Consider the following 18,945-nt stretch of genomic DNA (forward strand, 5'->3'; position numbering starts at 1 on the left):
CCCTGAATGTAGATAGGACTTAGTGACTCACTGTTAGTGAACGAAGAATGGAAAGGGAAAAACAGGAACTTTACAAGAGAGAAACCTGACAGATACCATCTTAATCAAGTGATAAAAGTTAACAACTTCAGTAATAAGTCATGTTGATGTCATGTGTCCACTGATAAGATCCAACAAGAAAGGTTCATCATCTCAATGGCATTCTCCCCAAAAATCCATAGCTTCAGTCTAATCAGGAGAAAATATCAAAAGAACCCAAATTGAGGGACATTTGACAATATACCTAACCACAATTCTTCAAAAGTATTAAGTTCAGAAAAAACTGAGAAACTGTCACAAATTAGAGGAGACTAAAGAGACACAATGAATAAATGCAATGTAGTATCCCAAGTCGGAAGAGAAAAAGGACATCAGTGGGAAAAAAACAGAGAAATTCTAAATAAAATCTGTAGCATAACCAACGTCAATTTTTAATTTTGATAAATGTACTGTGGTTATATAAAACATTAACATTAGGGGAAGCTGGGTAAAGGGAAAATGAGAACTGTCTATACCATCTTTGCAATTTTTCTGAAAAATCTAAAAAGTATTAGAAAATAAAAATAAATAATTGGACTTTCAGGTTTCTCAAACAAAAAGATAAACTTTAGTAGCAAACATATGGATCTCTGATGCAGTAAATCACACTCAATAGCCACAATAACAGTTTATTCATTCAGCAAGCTTTATAGTCAAGAACCATGTGCCACATACTGTGCCACACACCAAGGGTGAAAAGATCCACCCTCAACAGATGTACAATCTAGTTATTATTTGTTCAAGACCAGTGGACTCAGAAAAGCCTCACTGACCCTTACCAAGCTGAACTGGGTGCCCTCCCTTGGCTGTGCCACAGCACTCTGTGCCTACCACATTAAACTGTATTTGTTGGTTTCCTCATCTACATCACCTCACAAATGATATCTGCCAAGAACTATGCAGGGTCTCAGATTTTACCTTATTTGTAAGCTAGCAAGTTAGCTTGTTACCGTTTCATGAAAGCTGGCAGAAGACATGAGACGCCTGGGTCAGAGACAAAGGATTTATTATTCATGGCAAAAGTAGCAGTAAAACTTCATGTTCATTTTCATTAATTCCTCATGCCCCCTCAGTCTCAGAGGGGTAATTCAGAGTCCATCGTGGATACCTACACATGCTGTGGGCTATATTACAGGAAAGGAACACTGAGCTTAGGGGACTCACAGCTCTTAGAGGAAGTGGAAGCAAGCCTGATCTTTGCCTGGGGGAGCTGTTACCTCCTTCTTCACGGTTGCTTGCTGGAAACATAACTGTGAGGAATGCCCTGCATAAAGAACAGACAGGGCCTTGAATTCTTGACATACCCAGCAAGAACATGCAGGAATGCTCAGGGCCCATGGCAGATTAGCTCTCCCAAAAGTATTTTTAAAGGCAGGGAGTGTGTTGTCGGCATTTCTGTACCCTCAGCACCTGGCAAGAGACATGGTACACCTGGTTCCTTAAGGGTTTGCAAAATGAATGACTACAAGCTACAAATACTGAGTTTGAAGCCAAAGACTATTGTTCCCAATTCTGCAACCATGTACACACTTAGTCTCTTTAAGTTTCATTCTCTTAATTTCTAGGAAATGTTCAGTAATAGAAGCTCAAGAAATGTTCAATGAAAGAATTACTTCTAAAGCGTCTTCCCTCTCTAAAACTAAAAGTTTCTGCCATTCTCTAAATAGAATGCCAGAAAGCCCAGGTACCTGATTGTGTCTCTGACAGACCTGACTCAGAGTATTCCCACCATGGAAATAGAAATTCATGATAACATAAAACATTTAGATTCTATTAAATTAATTTCTATTACTCAAAGTTATTCATGATAACTTCATACTTCATTGTAAATTTTTGTAAAGATTAAACTCTTTATAAACAAGGCAGAAGACTGTAACTAAAGAATTTTAAAGGCAAATACTAAAATCATGTGGTGTATTCTCTCCATTCCACTTCAGGTATAACAATGACACCAAGATTGTACAATTCAGTATCCTGTATGTGTTTTATTCTTTTGAGTATGTCACCTTTCAATTAGAAAAGGTACATTTGATAAACTATTATCAAGTTAGGCTTTTTAAAAAAACAGAATAGACTGCCAGGTGGCGGTCCATTCTTTTTGTTTTCTAAAAAAGCTGGCAGTCTCTGGTTTCAACAGTGTTTGAATGGAGCAGACCTGCAGACCCAGCGCTTCCCCCACCCTAGTCTATGATCACTGTCCAACCTCCTCTCCAGTTGTAGCCTCTGGGACCATCTCCTTGCCCATCCCCTTCTTCTCAGACCAACTTAAACTGTTCTTTGTGGTTAATTCCTTGTCTCTAACCAACCATAAGCTCCCAGATCCAGAATAATTATTCCACTGAAGTCGAGGCCACTGTCACCTGCCCAGTCAACATGTATCTGGCTCTCTCTTTGAGTTTCTATTTCAATTGCAATGGTGTGGCCCCAGAAGGCAGAGACCACATCTTCCACGAGTTGGTAAATAAGGATAAGAGTGCCAAGCACATCTGGAAAATTCAAAACCAGCACTGCATGCAGAAACTGACCCAAGATGAGTGGGGTTACACCCTGGATGTCTAAAACACTGCTCTGGTCTCAGAGAACACCTAGAACCAGTTCCTGTTGGTTCTGCACACCAGGGATTCTGCCGACACAGACCACTGTCTCTGTTACCTCCTGGAGAAACACTTCCTAGACGAAGAGGTGAAATGCATCAAGAAAGACAGCCAACTGACCAACCCCCACAGGCCAGCCCCAGGGAGGACCAGAGACCTCCTTAAAAGGCTCAACCCTAAACCCAAGTAGGAGCCTCCATGCAGTGCCATCTGAGGCCTGGCCACAGCTCTCCAGCCTTGGGCATACTTAAATTTGAATCCTGATTCTGCTACCTACTAGACATGTGAATTTTGTACAAATTGACTTTATTTCAAAGGTTTAGTTTCAAAATGCATAGAATAGAGATAATGAAATAGGTTAAAGTTAGGATTTAATGAAACAGAAAAAGAGTCTATATAACACCTTATATAGAACCTGCGCTTGGTAGGTGTTCAGGAAATGGCAGCACTTACTGCCTTCAGCTTGTTAGCTTAAGGTCTGGTGCTGTCACAGGGTCACAAATGGCCACAGGGCTCCATTTACACATACATGCCTTGCCTATTTATTTTAACCCCTTCTGAGAACACCGGATGTGCTCATGCACTTGGGTAAAACACTACAGAACTATTACAAAATTAAAAGATGCCAAGGGAACAGAACCTTAGGGCTGAAAAACTCCTTTATAAATCACCTTGCCTATCCCTAAGCATCAGGAAGAACCATTGTTGAATTCATCTCAGTTAAATGAGGCCAAATCCATTTTGAAAGATTTCCAGTCAGGATGAGCCCCCAATTCTCCCACAGATACCCAGATAACACTCATGTATGAGATGCACACACATAGCTAATCTAATGATTTTTTTCCTTTGTCTTTACAGCTTGGAACACATATGACATAATATAAAATTACATCTCAGACTCCTTTTGCTTAGCATCATAAACCTTTCATCATAGATCCTATTTTTCTAATTTTTAATCATCTTTCAAGTTCTCTGTGTCCTCTGTAATTGCAGAGATTAACACAGGTCAACAAATCCCATGAAAAAATCTAAATAAAAGAAAATGAGTTAATGATCATTGTGTTCTAAGTTCTTATTATATATGTTAATATCATGCTTGGATATTTTAATAACAACCCCATGTTAATGGCCTGATTTCAGATATGACTCACAGTATATTCTATACCAATAGTTTGCTTTTCTTTGCCTATAAAATAATTCTTAAATTTTGTATAGCATTTTATAATTTTTAAAATCATTCTACAGGATCCTCACAACTACCCTGGATTAAAGCAAGGCAGGTGTTATGTTTAACTCACAGTTGTTTTAGTTTTAACAAAAAAGGGGGGGGGGGATTCCAAGCATTTCACTCTTAAAGGCATGTAGCCAATAAGTGACAAACAGAACAAAAACACAGATCACTTGACACCCATCAATCAAGTGCTCCTCCTATTCTACAACTACATGTATGCTACACTTCAGTCACGCTTACTGAAACAGATGACTTTACTGTCACAATCCTAAGGTTATAGTTGCCCTTTTCATACCCTTTGAATTCATGTGTTTCATGCTTTTTGTATTAGAAGAGGTTTAACACTGACCTTCATTAAAAACTTTACCAAGAAGACTTTTATTCTCTCTTTCTAGAGAAAGTAAAGAGAACTTATCAACTTCCACTTAAATATGACATTGATCATAAGCACTTATTTGCTCCCCCTCCAAAAACCCCCCAAAATGGTTTTGTTTGGGGGTTTTGTTTGTTTGTTTGTTTGTTTTACAACAGCAGTTGAAAGGACTGTGCTATAGATTCTATTAGAACATAGCACCTAGATTTCATGATATAGCCAGTGAGGCATTTGGCCACCAGAAGAGTATCTGGAATATAAGTCAAACCCAAGAAAGATTCACTAGTTTTCTCTCATTACACTATTTCCAGTAAGAATAATCTAAATAAACAAACATTCAGATCTTAAAATGAATTTGAGACACTGCAGTCACTGCTAGTGATCCTGTGACTCAGTTCTGGGGGACTGGGACCAAAAAGATAACCACCACAGTCAAAAATGGTGATGGTGAAAACAACGACTGCTCTGCAGACCAAAACCTATCATCAAATCAAGTATTATTTTGATGACTTTAATTTCCCATGAGACAAATTTTTAGAAGGAACAAACTGGATGAAATCTAGGTACCTCTGGAGACAATGATAAAAGTCAACATGTTAAACTACCTAACAACAGACTTTAATATAATAGTAGAAGCACCGAGCAAAGCAAATGCATGGAAATAAAGATAAAACTAAGATCATTCAGCTCCCTGTACCAGCCAGTTGCAAAAAAAAATAAAATTAAAATTAAGAAAAAAGAAACTTAAAATCAGAAGATCTCCAAACAAACCTCTCTCTGATGAGTACAAAATGTCTCTCTGAAAACTGATGAATATAAAAAATGATGTAAAAACAGATCCATTTATATGAAAGGCTTCCCAACTCATGCAATCCTTGGTGACATAAAAGAAAGATTAGAAGATAAAGGTCAACCACAAAATATTTAAATAAGAAAAATATTACACAAAGCATTTAAGGGATCAATATTTGCAGTGTTTGATAGTATTGAATCTGCTAAAAAGTTTACAGAGACCCCCAGCCCTGACCCCTGATGTACAGACATAGACCTTCTAATACTTTTCAAGGAAGATTACTTTGCAAAAAATGAAGAAAAAAAGCAAAATAAAATGTAAATTAAGAGCTGAGCAAGAGCAAGAAAAACAGAAGTGCTGAACATGCTGAAATGAAATCTCTAGATTGGATGTTTGCTGAAATTCTTGGATGACTTAGATGATCAGATCTGTAGAAAAGATCCACACATCCTTTTCTGAAACCATGAGGAAATAAAATGGATAGACTTTATCAGAGGAGCAAAAGAGGGAATAATTTTATTTAAGGAAAAGGCTAAATAAGCACTAAATAAAACCAAAGAAGCCAATAGTGTAACCTACAATTAACAGATATGGGAAGTACTAGAAGGAGAGGAAGAGAAAGAAGCAAAAAAAAAAAAAAAAAAAAACTCATGGAGAATCAGCAATAATCGCTAAACAAACAGGAATCAAAAGGTCACAGATTTAAACGAAAAGGAAACAGAAATAAAGCTGCCCAGGCTGGATCTGCTAAAGAAAACGCATAGTCTCAGGGCAAGAAAATGAAAGTTGACAGTGATAATGAACGTGATGAAAACGACGCAGCTGGACCAGTAAAAAGAGACAAAGAACCTGCACCGAAACAGCAGGAAACACGGAACAGTGCTGGAGACCAGGAGTGTAGCAAACAAATGCCAGGTATGTAGCTGCTCTCATCTATAGGAGGTTTTAAACAAGAAAATCGAATTAGGAGCCGGCCTGGTGGCGCACTGCTACAGTGCACCACTTGGGAGTGCGGCGGCGCTCCCGCCAAGGGTTCGGATCCCACATACAGACCGGTTCCCGCTCACTGGCTGAGCGAGGTACAGACGCAACACCGAGGGTTGCGATCCCGTTGCCGGTCCTGGTCCGGTACGGGCACGACACTGAGGGTTGCGATCCGTTGCAGTCACGAAAAAAGACAAAAAAAAAAAAAAAAAAAGAAAATAGAATTAGGCCCATTTCAATATCCAGCTATAAGAGCAAGTATTTTTGTTATTGAGGATTTTTGTTTTGTTTTGTTTTTTGGTATCCAAGTGATCATTTTTTTCACATGTATAGTTCTGCTTCTGTTATTTCAGATGACTCAAATATTAAAGGAAAGTTTCTTCCACTAAATTACCTCTGTAATATGAGACTATATTAGTACAAACTACATACCATATAAAAAGAGGAAAAATAAACTGAATCAATGAGGGCAAATATAACTGTCCCACTGCTTCATGGGGAGAAAAAGTTTGAGATTTAATTAAAAAGTACAAGCTGCCAGAGTGATATCCTTTCTTTTCCCTTTCAGTCTAATTGCTGGCATAAGGATACAGACAGCAGAAAAAAATCAAATATCACTACAATTAAAATTCCCCCCAAATTAATTTTTCATAAAATTACATTGAGGAAGATATATAATAGCTTTAAATGAAAATATGCATAGACAACTATACTGACCCAGCTGTAGTCTAATCACTTCCTTTTTATTTGTTTCACTTAAAATAAACAGAGCTTGGGGCCGGCCCGGTGGCGCACTGGATAAGTGCGCCGCTTGGGAAGCACGGCAGCGCTCCCGCCCGAGGGTTTGGATCCCACATACAGACCGGTTCCCGCTCACTGGCTGAGCGAGGCGCGGGAGCAACACCGAGGGTTGCGATCCCGTTGCCGGTCCCCGGTCCGGTACGGGGGCAACACTGAGGGTTGCGATCCGTTGCCGGACACGGAAAAAGACAAAAGACAAAAAATAAAAATAAAAAAAATAAATAAATAAACAGAGCTAATAGCACATAAGATGCTTTCCCCATGTTTATCTTCAATATCACTCCAGCGCACTCTGCTCACACTGTAAACATTTTTCTAACTCTGGTTATCTGTGATAGCTTGAAAGGAATACACAATGCATATGGCATGAACTCAATGCTTCACCATTTGGGGGAAAAAAGTGAGGGGCAGAAGAAACTGCTTGGAGACCTAATTTTTAATGCCCAAAGGTCAGTGAGAGTAGGGTATCATTTTCAAAGCTCTTGAAACATAACTTAGAACTGCAAGAATACTGTTCAAAAATAAAAGCTGAAGGCATAATTATCTGTTTCAGTCTTACAGAAAGAGTCCTAAAAGAGATACTAAAGACTCCCAATCCTACCAGAAAAAGTATGACTTTGAACAAACCATCCCCCTTCCTATATCCTCCACTAATAAAAATAAGGATGCCACTGCCCATGGCAGAAACTCAAACAAAGCAAGCAGCAGCTTGCATGGCAGAAATTCAAGGGAGCTGGAAAAGAATGCCTCTCCAAAAATGGTCCCCACATCTATGGTGGTAACTGAAATGCTATCATCAGAAATCCACTTTTAAAGATTTATTCCTTTTACACATAGGTCTATAACATTTTTTAAGTGTATAATACATATGAATAATAAATTGTTATTAAACAAACAAATTAACTATCATCCAGGCCAAGAAATAGAATATTGCCAACATCACAGAAGGACCCACCCCTGCCACCTCCTGCTACCTCCTATACTCATATGCTCCTTCCTAATCACACCCTTTATCTCCCCACTAGAGATGACCACGATCCTGACTTTTGTAGTAATCATTTCCTTGATCCTTTTTTTTTTTTTGGCAGCTGGCTGGTACAGGGATTGAACCCTGGACCTTAGTGTTAACCACGCTCTAATGCTTAAACCAGCTGAGCTTACCAGCCAGTCCTCATTTCCTTGATTTTCATTTTACCACTTAAATATATATCCCTAAATAACAGTTTACTTTTTCCCTGTGTTTGAAGTTTATATAAATAGAATCATATTGAGGCATTCTGTGGACGTGTGGTGTTTCTTTTATTCCACATTATGTTTGTGAGATTCACCTGCTTATTCATGTATTCATTCCTCTGTTAATGGATATTTGAGTTTCTTCCGTTTGAGGGTCTCTGAACAATTCAGCTATGGACATTCGTGCTCATGTGCTAGAAGTTCTCTACAGTATCCTCTATGGGTGAAAGTATTAGATCTTCGACTTTACTGGAAAATGGCAAACTATCTTCTAGAATGAATAAACCAATGCATATACACACACTGACTGTGTGAGACAGAAATTCACTCTTTAATTACTGGTCTCCAAAAATTCAGTTACAATGTAAATCCTACTTGGTAATACACATTAAGCTAGGTGTACTCTTAGCAAAAGGTCTTTCTTCAAAAGAGCATTTGAGAATTGGATCCGAGATGTATGCACAGCCCTGCTCATTTTGGGAGAAAAAATAATGTATAAACAACAGTCAAAAGCATAAAGCCCTTGTCTGAGAAACCAAATCTACATTACAACTCGCAGTGACAACAATGGCCATCCTTCAGGGCACATGACAGACACTGAGATGGGGGAGAAAAACAGATGAACGATTATGGGTGGGAACAGCTGCAAGTAGGGGAAAGGGAAAAACTGTATTTTTATGACTTAATCTAAGACCACCAACTTTTAAATGCCTAGAGACTCAGAACAACAACACTGATATTCAGTAGACTCAACAATCAGTGATATTATAACCAAGAAGAACTTTTATTTTCTCAGAAAAATGAAGAAATATAAATTCTGTTGACAACCATTGCTATTTACATCTAGCATACAAGGAAAAAATAGACTGACTTTACTGAATATAGATAACTAAGCATCCATAAACAAAAAATTTCAGGTACATTTTAAATCTAGGTACCATGTTTACATATCAAGCAGAACTAAAATCAGTGGTAAATTTGAGATCAGATGCTGGCATCATCAATTCAAGCACCGTCACTTCTTTTTATTCTTGTTTTTTCTATAGAAAGAAACAGTACTGCCTAAGGTTAAACAGAAACATGATAGAATAGGATTCAAACCCGGACCTGTTTGACTTAGAGGCCTGTGCTCCTCACACTAAACCACACTGCTGAAAAACAGGCTATCACATCACAGGCCAAACCATAATGTCCAATATCAAAAATCAAAATCGCCGGGCTGAGCCCGTGACGCACTCGGGAGAGTGTGGCGCCGAAGCACAGCGGTGCTCCCGCCGCGGGTTCGGATCCTATATAGGGATGACTGGTGCGCTCACAGCACTCACTGGCTGAGCGCGGTGCAGCTGGTCTCAAAAAGGACAAAAAAAAAAAAAAAAAATCAAAATCGCCAAGGTTGATAAACTGTTTCTAGGTTCAATGACTTTGACAATTAGTACGGAAATTATATACTAATAAAAATAGGAAATGGAATTCAACAGGTTACATACTCTTTAGAAGACTGACATATAAGTAACTACTAAATTAAAAATCTAAAAATGTTGTCAAAGAATGTAGCAACCAATAAAATTTAACACATTTGAGGAAACAAAGCAAAATTTGAACTTTTAAGAGAAAATATAAGGAGAACATCTTTGTAACCTTGTGGGAAAGATGGATTTCTCAAAGCACAACACAGTATAAACTATAAGATAGAAAATTTATAAACTCAATTACATCATAATTTAAAACTATTCACCTAAAGACACCACTGTAAAAGTAGAAGTAAATTTCGTACTAGAAGATATTTGCAAACATAAACATCAAAAGATAAGTTATCAAGAATATATTTTTAAAATCTATAAATCAGTAAGAAACAAACTAGCCAAATGGTCAAAGAACTTGAGCAGACAGTTCACAGAGAAGAAAGCAATAACAGCAGATACAAAGATGTTCAATCTCAAGCTAAGGTAATACAAATTAAAACGTCCAACGTGGTCCTTCACAACACCCCAGAGCCAGCATCACCATCATCTCCTCCTCCCCCACCAAATCATCACCATCAGGCATTCTAAGCTACAGCCACCACCCCCTACCTTTCCAACTCACACACCCTCAAGGAAGCCCCAAAACATCGTTCTGCCCAGAAGAATCTGTAGTCCACTGATCCCACTACCTTTTTACCGCCCCTCACCTCTTCTCATGCCTTCACTTCCCTTCTTAGCTTAAATTCAATGTCAGTCATTCTAATTACCCTATTTTCCAACTCTCAATTCACTGCATTTGCTCGGCTAAACAATAACCATAATTAAATCCTACTCTCCCATCCCTCTATGCCTGCACCCATATGGCAGAATACGAATGGGGGAAAATACACCTGCTCTCACCTTAAACTCATGAACATCCGCCTTAAGTGGGCTCCTATCGCCACCCAGCAACCATACCATATTTTCCTACTTCATTCACTCTCCCACTTCCTAGACAACTATGAAAGTACTTCAAAAAGTTCATGGAAAGATTTGTATTATCTTTCAATTCTATTTTTTCCACCAACTTTTTGAAGTACCCACTTATTCTTACCTTCCACTCTGTCCTCACTCTTCCAATACCTCCTCCCCAACCCTCTCACTCAGCTGTCTTATTTCACTAAGAAAACAGAAGCAATCAGAAGTGAACATCTTCGGGCCAGCCTGGTGGCGCACTGTGCTAGTGCGCCGCTTGGGAAGTGCGGTGGCGCTCCCGCCGAGGGTTCGGATCCCACATACAGACCGGTTCCCGCTCACTGGCTAAGCAAGGGGCGGGAGCAACGCCGAGGGTTGCGATCCCGTTGCCGGTCCCACGAACATAGATTCAAAAATTTTCAAACCTGTCCACATTATTTTTGTCCTTCTTTCAATAAGTAAACATAGTTATGTCTCCTATCTTTCAAAAAGTGACACCTTCCCCACCAGCCTATTATTCTCCTTGGCTTTATAAGAAAACTTAAAATTAAGAGTTGATGGGAGCTAGCAGGTTAGCTCAGTTAGAGCATGGTGCTGAGAACACCAAGGTCCAGGGTTTGATCCCTGTACTGGCCAGCCACACCAAAAAAAAAAAAGAGCTGTTTATCCTTGCTGTCTCAAATATTCTTTTGTCCTCCCATATTCTTTTTAAATTCAAGAAAGAATTTATCCCACCACTCCAACAAAACTGCTCTTGTGAAGATCAGCAGTAATCTCATGTTGTTAAATTCAATGTTCAGTTTTTGGTTGTCATCAGCTGCATCTGACACTGATCCATCCCTCCTCCTTTCTCAAAACAACTTGAGTGTACTACACTCTCCAGGTTTTTCCTTCTACCACTCATGCTCAGTCTCCTTTGCAGGATTCTTCTCACTTCCATAATCCCTAGGCACTGTGCTGCCCAGGGCCCAGGGCTCAGTACTTTTCTAACTAATAAGTCCCACAGTCACTTCATATATTCTCAGGACTTTAAATATCATCTATAGGCTGGCATCAACCGATTGCGTATCGCCAGCCCAGACCTGTACCCCAGATGCCCTTATCCAACAGCCTGCTCAGTATCTCCTGTTGGCTGTTGCCCTGAGTCTCTTCCATTTGCCACTCCAGATTGACCCTCAACCCTTGTCCACTCTGTTCTGCTCTGGGAGGATCCCTATATGGATCACAGCAACAGGCTTCCCTTGTTTTCTGGCTTCCAGTAAGTTATGCTCATGGAAGTCCTGGCAGAAGACTGGAGGAGAAAAAGACAGTATGGCCAGAATGTTTATTCCTCTAACTCTCCATGTGGCGTCACCTTCACTAGCTGTGTCCCTTGACCAAAGGCAAGTCTTCCTCTCAAGGTAAACTCTATATGAATCTCCCCTTCAAAGTTCTAGTAACTAGGGGTGGTAATATCTCTACTGTTACCTGCCCTCCTGACACTGCACCATCTTTGTGCTTTTCCTCTGTCCTTCTCAGACCTTTTTAAATGGTTCCTTTGTCAAAACTTCCTTCTAATTATATCGAGCATGCCATCTATTTCCTACAGCAACTCTGACATAGATGTCTAACTGGCATCTGAACACCTCCTGGAGCTTAAGCATCTCAGTTAATGGAAACTCCCTTCTTCTGACTGTTCAGGCCAAAAGCCTGACATCATCCTTGTACATCTTTTTGTCTCGTACCCACATTCACAGGTCCTCTCTGCTCTTCCCTCAACACAGATCCAGAATCCAACCATGTTTCCCCACCTCCACTGCTATCACCCTGGCCCCAGCCACCATGGTTGCTTGCCTGGATTATTGCAATAGCCTCCTAACTATTGCCTTTCTTTAGTTCATTCTAAAACAGCCAAGCAATCCTGTGGAAACATGAGTTGACTAAATCACTCTTCTCTTCAAAATCCTCCATTGAGTTCTCATCTCAGTAAAAGCCAACATCTTTACAACAAGTCTCCACGTGGTCTGGCCACGTAATGCTGTTCATGCCTGCCTGCTCATTCTGCTTCTGCTGTGCCGGCCTTTCTTGCTGTTCTGCTGTTCCCCATGCTCCTATCTCAAACCCGTGGAACTGGCTATTCCTTTGCCTGGAACACTCTTTCTGCAGGTATCCTCAATGCGGGCTCCCTCACCTTCCTTAGGTCTTCGACCAACTGTCATGTTCTCAGTAAGACCTTCTCTGGCCACTCTTTCTAAAACTGGAACAGCACCTCCCCACTTTATTTCTATCCTAAGTAATTACCATTTAACACCTTAATACTTTCCTTTTCTTTATTGTTTATCTCCACCCTCTAGAATGTCGACTCCGTGAGGCAGGTGTTTTTCTCTATTCTGCCCACTGCCATATCTGCAGCCTCTAAAACAGTACCTGGAAACAGTGGGCACTTAAATGTTTATTGAACGAATCACACCTAGATACCATTCAATCAACTGGTCGCAATTAAAAAGTGTAAAAGTACCACGTATTGGCAGAGATGGGGAACATTGGACCTCTAGCTCATCTCTACTTTGGAGAGCAATTTGGCAATATCTAGAAAATTTATAATGTGCACACCTAAGAAACCAGCAATATTTTGGGAAGGTTGTGCATTTATTTATACAAACAAGGACAGTATACTAAAAGTCAAAATCATTCCAAGGAATACGGTCAGCCTATCTAAAGGATACTCAATATTTTATGATCAGAGAATGAACTCTACCTCTCAATAGTAAACCAATATAGTCCTACTGCCACATGTATAAAGAAAGCATGTCACCTCTTTTCAGGTTTATGCTACAGTGAGAAGAACTTGACAATTCAGCAGCAGAGTAGGGAAGAAATGTAAGCAAAGATACAACAGTTGCGATCTCCCAAAAAACCACAGATTAATAAACCCCATAAGAAATCAGTAGGCAAAGACAAACTACAAGAAAAATGCATAGAAAAGAAACCATGTCAAGTTTTAAATTATAAATAAAATGCTAAAATAAAAAAAACCAAAATCATAAGCCATTGAACACACCTGCTGGGTTAGACTAGAATTTTTAACTCCCTTGAAACACTTATGCAGTATCTCCAATTGCCAAATACTGTCCTGGTAACTGACTACACAATTGATTGAATTAAATCCACATGCAGTGCACAAGTTAATTTTATCACATTACTTCAATTTTCTCCTCCTAGATTTTTTAGCAGAACAGCTGATAAGAATTGAAACTAACCAACTCACATTTTACTTTCATTCCCTTTCTCCCACCTTGAAGAAAAGTGCTTACAAACCCATAACTAGCCAACATGCAGGTAAGAAGAAAATACTTATTCGGCAAAATTATGTAGGGTTATCAGTCCTTGAAGAGTCAATGCATTGAATGCCATCTGCAAACCTATGTCCAACGGGGTTATGCTGTGTGCATCATTATAATGACACGACTGAATCTTGCTTTAATACTTTCTCCACTTCTTTTCTACTAAGAAAGGCTTATTCTATTAAGTTGGAAGAGAATCATTTTATGATTCTTAATCTGGAGTAGGCACTCAGAAACATATGCAGATGAAAAAAAAGAAAGGCAGAACTCAACAACATAAAAATTGTGGGGAAGAGAGAACTCAAAACAAACTCTGAAGTATTGTTTTTGTTTTAGTTCTCTGCTCCTCACATCTTCATCCTTTAAATCTTTTATTTTTATTGAAGTAATTGTGGGTTCTCATACCATTGTGCAGAATAATACAGAGAGATCTCTTGTACACTTTGCCCTGTTTCTTCCATTGTTAACTTTTTGTAAAACTATGATATAATATCACAACCAGAATAGTGACATATTGACATTGATACAATCCACCAATCTTATTCAAATTGTCCCAGTTTTATTCACTCATCTGTGTGCATGTGTGGGTATATTAAGTTCTACAATTTTATCACTTGCTTAAGTTTGTCTATCTGCCATGAGAGTCAAGATGCTGAACAGTATCAGCACCACACAGATCCATCATGTTGCCATTTTATAATGACATCCACCTCCCACCCTCCTGTCCCCATCCCTGGCAACCACTAATCTAACCTTCATTTACCCTTCAAACTGTTATGCCACACCCTAGTAGGAAGTAGCCATGTGTACACCCAGCCCTCCCTCCTCCATTATTTCCTTTTACTGCCCTTCAGTTTCACATCATTCAAGGTGTAGTCAATCTTAGACAACAGCTGGTCATGGAAGGAATGGGTTTTTCACCTTGATAGAGAAGACTATCCAAAAGCAAAAAAAAAAAAAAAAAAATTGGGGTTCAGGGGCATATGGCTCTACTATGCACATATCTACTAATGTACATATTCCTGGCTATAAAAAAAGGATAAAAAAGAACACATTCTAGAAACTTTATAAAGCTTCATATAAACGTAAGTACTGATTCCTCTAAAATCAAAGGAAACACTTGTTTCTCAGACTAACAAATTTGGAATTCAGCATTTTCCACTCATGTAAAGCCTTTTATCCATCTCAGAGACCTTAATCACTCTACCTCAGTACATGGAAACTCTGACTTCCTCTCAAAGACACATCATTTTTTCCCTTGCAAACCATTAGAACATTGAATCAATTCACACACATACATACACACACACACACACACACACACACACACACACACACACACACAAAACAAACAAACAACAACAACAAAACAAAAAGAAACCGGGGGTGGGGGAGGGAGAGGAAGATATAACAACCACAATTTTTTTTTGAAGTTCTTACAATAAGAAAATGGAGGGGACACACCTGGGTGGGAGGGGGGAGAGGGAGGAGGGAGGGAGGTTTCAGTGATGGGACATAATAATCAACTACATTGTATATTGACAAAATAAAAATAATAAAAAAAATAAAATAAAATAAATTTTAAAGAAAACTAAAAAAAAAAAAAAACCATTAGAACATTAGAAACATTGTCCTTTACTTGAATTGAAGATTCGAAGAACAAAGAGGAATTGCTAGTTATAAAAATGCAATTTAAAAAGTATCATAAATAAAAATGTCTATGCTACTTTCATAGCACTAAGCAGCATGCATGCAACTGGAATTCATACCTGCAGAGCTAAGGAGAACACTGAAATCTGTCCCCCTCTGTGATTCTCCACTTTCATTATTGACTTCTTTTTCAATATCTTGATATCGATCCCAGTTAGAGACGATCTTTCTTTTAGAATAATTTCCCTGTTCATCATTCTCCTCTCCATAGGTCTCTGCGTCACTGTCATCTTCAAACTGCAATCATTACAGACAAATCAATAAGTGGTCAGTGGAAATCTTGACCTCAGTAGCCTTCATGGTAAAATAAAACAAACAAAAAAATAGTACACAGGTATAACAATAAAAAACAAATTTATGGACTAAGCTAAGAAAAGGAAATCTGGCAAGTTCCTGCCTAAATATTTGTGTAACTGCTCTCTCTAAAATCTATCTCTGTATCTTTTCAATAGTTGTTTCATCTGTGTAGGAGAAATGAGTGCAAGAGTCTCAAACTCAAAGGACTTTAGGATAGAAATAAACTCTCCCTTTCAATTTACAGATTTTACAAACACACTCCATAAATATATTTTACAAGTTTTAAACAGGGACCCTGCTCAGATGCATTCTAGAGAACAGTTTCCAGTCCCCAGCATTAAAAGGTTAAGAGAGCATGCTGAAAAATGCAGATTGTGTGAAATTCTAGAAGATGAAGGGCCCAGTTTCTCCAACAAATAAATTGCAAGAAAAAAAATGGCAGAGGAGGAGTGAGAAACCTATAGGTCAAAACAGCTTAATGGATACATAACCAGTTGTAATGTAGGGAACTTATTTGTATGATTCAGATGATCTAACCAAAGAAAATTACAACTATGAGGCAATTGGGGAAATATGAACAATGACTGTATATTTTATTATATTAAGGAAATACTGTTAATTTTGTTTTAGAATGATACTGGTATTGTGATTTTTTTAACATTATCTTTTACATATAAATATTGAACTATTTATGATGAAAAGACATGACAAGTAGGATTTGCTTCAGAATAGTGGGTATAACAGTAGGTAGAAATGAAATAAACTGTACAAAATTGATAATTGCTAAAGCTGGATGATAGGTAAATGGAAATTCATTATACAAGTATTATTCTATGTACTTTTGGATGTTTAAAAATTTCCATAATAAAATTAAATTTTAAAAAAGAGAAATGCATGTAGAATCTAAAGACACAATTCAAAGAAGTGTCCCAAAGATTATAAAATCCTTATCTAGGAAAAAAACTAGTGAAATGTATTAAAACAACCCATCTGTACAGGCTGGATCAGTATGGACTTTTTTTTAAAAAATAAGCTTTTATTAATACAGAAAAAGGACAATGTACTTTACAGAAAACTAGGAGGGAAAGACAAGCAAAACTAAAATAAATAAAAACCCCACATCACATTACACTAAGTACCACTAACAGCTTAATGCACGTACTTCCAGATCTTTTTCTATATACCGTTGATCCCCTAAACAATACAGGTTTGAACTGTGCCAGTCCACTTACACAGGGATTTTTTTTTTTTTTCCAAGCAACCATGGATCAAAAATACAGTATTCGTGGGTGTGGTACCCACATATACAGAGGGTCAACTTTTCATATCCGTGGGTTCAGTAGGACCAACTGTAGTACCTGAATATCCCACGGATTTTGGTATACATGGAGGTCCTGGAACCAATCCCCTATGGATACCAAGGGATGACTGTATAGACAAATATTTATATATACTTTTTTTTTTGGTAACTAGATTTTTTAAAAATCAATATTCTTCACCTCCATTTCAATAGATTTCATTCCGTATAAGACCCAGACTACTTCCAAATTTCCCTAACTGACCCCCCAAATTTCCTTTACAGCTGGTTTTCCAAGCCACTATCCAGTTCAGGACCATGCATTGTGTCTGTTTGTCCCTTAAGTCTTCTTTAATCTAGCACAATCTCTATTTTTGCGACATTGATTTATTGACAAGGCCAGGCCAAGAGAGTGCAGAAGAATTCATCTTCTGTCTGGCTGTTTCCTCATGATACTATTTATATATATTTTTTTTATCTCCAATATCACCTATACACTAATCTAAAAAAATCTAAATGCTCAATGGAGTGAAGTTAAATAATTTTTAGTTAAAATACATCACAGATGGTGCTCTGAACCTTATGTTACATGGCATCAAATGACAGATAAATGACTGAGCCAACATAAGTGATACTAAGAGTGGCCAAAGGGTTTGGGTGAACCACTCACTGTACAGATATGTATCTTCTCCCCTTCATCTAGGAAATTATCTGTGTGGTGTTATTTTGGTCCACTGTAAATTTCTAGTTCCCCATCAACCATTCACCTAACAAATTTACCACTACTAGTCAATAATGCTCACTTAAATCAAGTTTCGTACTTCATGAAATAATGGACTAATTGGCCTTTCAAGATCACTTTCAGTCTTCAAATATCATAAGCCTTCCTGTCAAAACAAAAAGATGACAATCTACATTATAATCTAGGGACTGCAAAGATTGCCTGAAACCTAGAGATTTTCTGCCATTCCTGCAAGTTTCTCAGAACCAAAAGATGCTAGCAGATTAAAGGTATGTGATCAAATGAGTTCTGCTATATAAATAAAATACAGAAACATTCTAAAGAAAATAGCTTTGTAACTGATAAGAATTTGGGGGATAGAACTAGAGCTGAAAATACTACCAGGGTTTTTAATCTATGAAAATCCAATATTCTTTTGTTAGCCCACTAAGTAAACAGAGTCCAGTTAATACAAAACCTCTGAACATAGCTATAATACATGACAAAAATGTACACCTGGGCAAAATAATTATCTTGATTGAAAAAGGATTATGATCTGAAGCACCTGAGGAACTATCAATGCAGGAAAACAGCACTATAATAGAAGGCAGGAGACCTAGATAGAATTAACAGCCCTGCAATCACTATCACTTAATATCTACCAAATGTTTATAATAGGCTGGGCCTCCTGCAGATGAATGACTCACTAATCCCCAAATTAGAGGAATCATGAACAAGGATCTCATTACCCTTACCCAAATACACAGAAGAGTTGTCATTAGCTTCCATCACAAAAGAGTATTAAGAAGTAATAAAGTTTAGAAGACATTTGATGTAACTTAGAGAAAGGTGTACCTTTAAAACTCCTAGAGATTTAATATTTGGTTCACTATGCAAAGATCTGGAACAAAATTAAAACATGCAAAGCCTCAAGATGGAGAGGCAAAAACATCTTATGTATCAATGAAAGCAATGTTAAAACTGTAAATGTAGGGGCCGGCCCGGTGGCGCACTGGATAGTGCGCCGCTTGGGAAGCGTGGTGGCGCTCCCGCCCAAGGGTTCGGATCCCACATACAGACCAGTTCCCGCTCA

General features: G+C 38.3%; 1 protein-coding gene and 1 pseudogene across 1 annotated transcript in view; both read left to right on the plus strand.

The window, feature by feature from the left end:
* Positions 1-5,992, plus strand: part of LOC103597457 — a 42,315-nt pseudogene extending 36,323 nt beyond the window's left edge.
* The window catches only part of LOC103597458 (muscarinic acetylcholine receptor M5-like), an 83,987-nt gene that overhangs the window by 14,707 nt on the left and 50,335 nt on the right, over positions 1-18,945 (plus strand). The window lies entirely within an intron of this gene.

The sequence above is a fragment of the Galeopterus variegatus genome, unplaced genomic scaffold (genome assembly GCF_000696425.1).
Source record: "Galeopterus variegatus unplaced genomic scaffold, G_variegatus-3.0.2 Scaffold2319, whole genome shotgun sequence".
Lineage (NCBI taxonomy): Eukaryota > Metazoa > Chordata > Mammalia > Dermoptera > Cynocephalidae > Galeopterus > Galeopterus variegatus.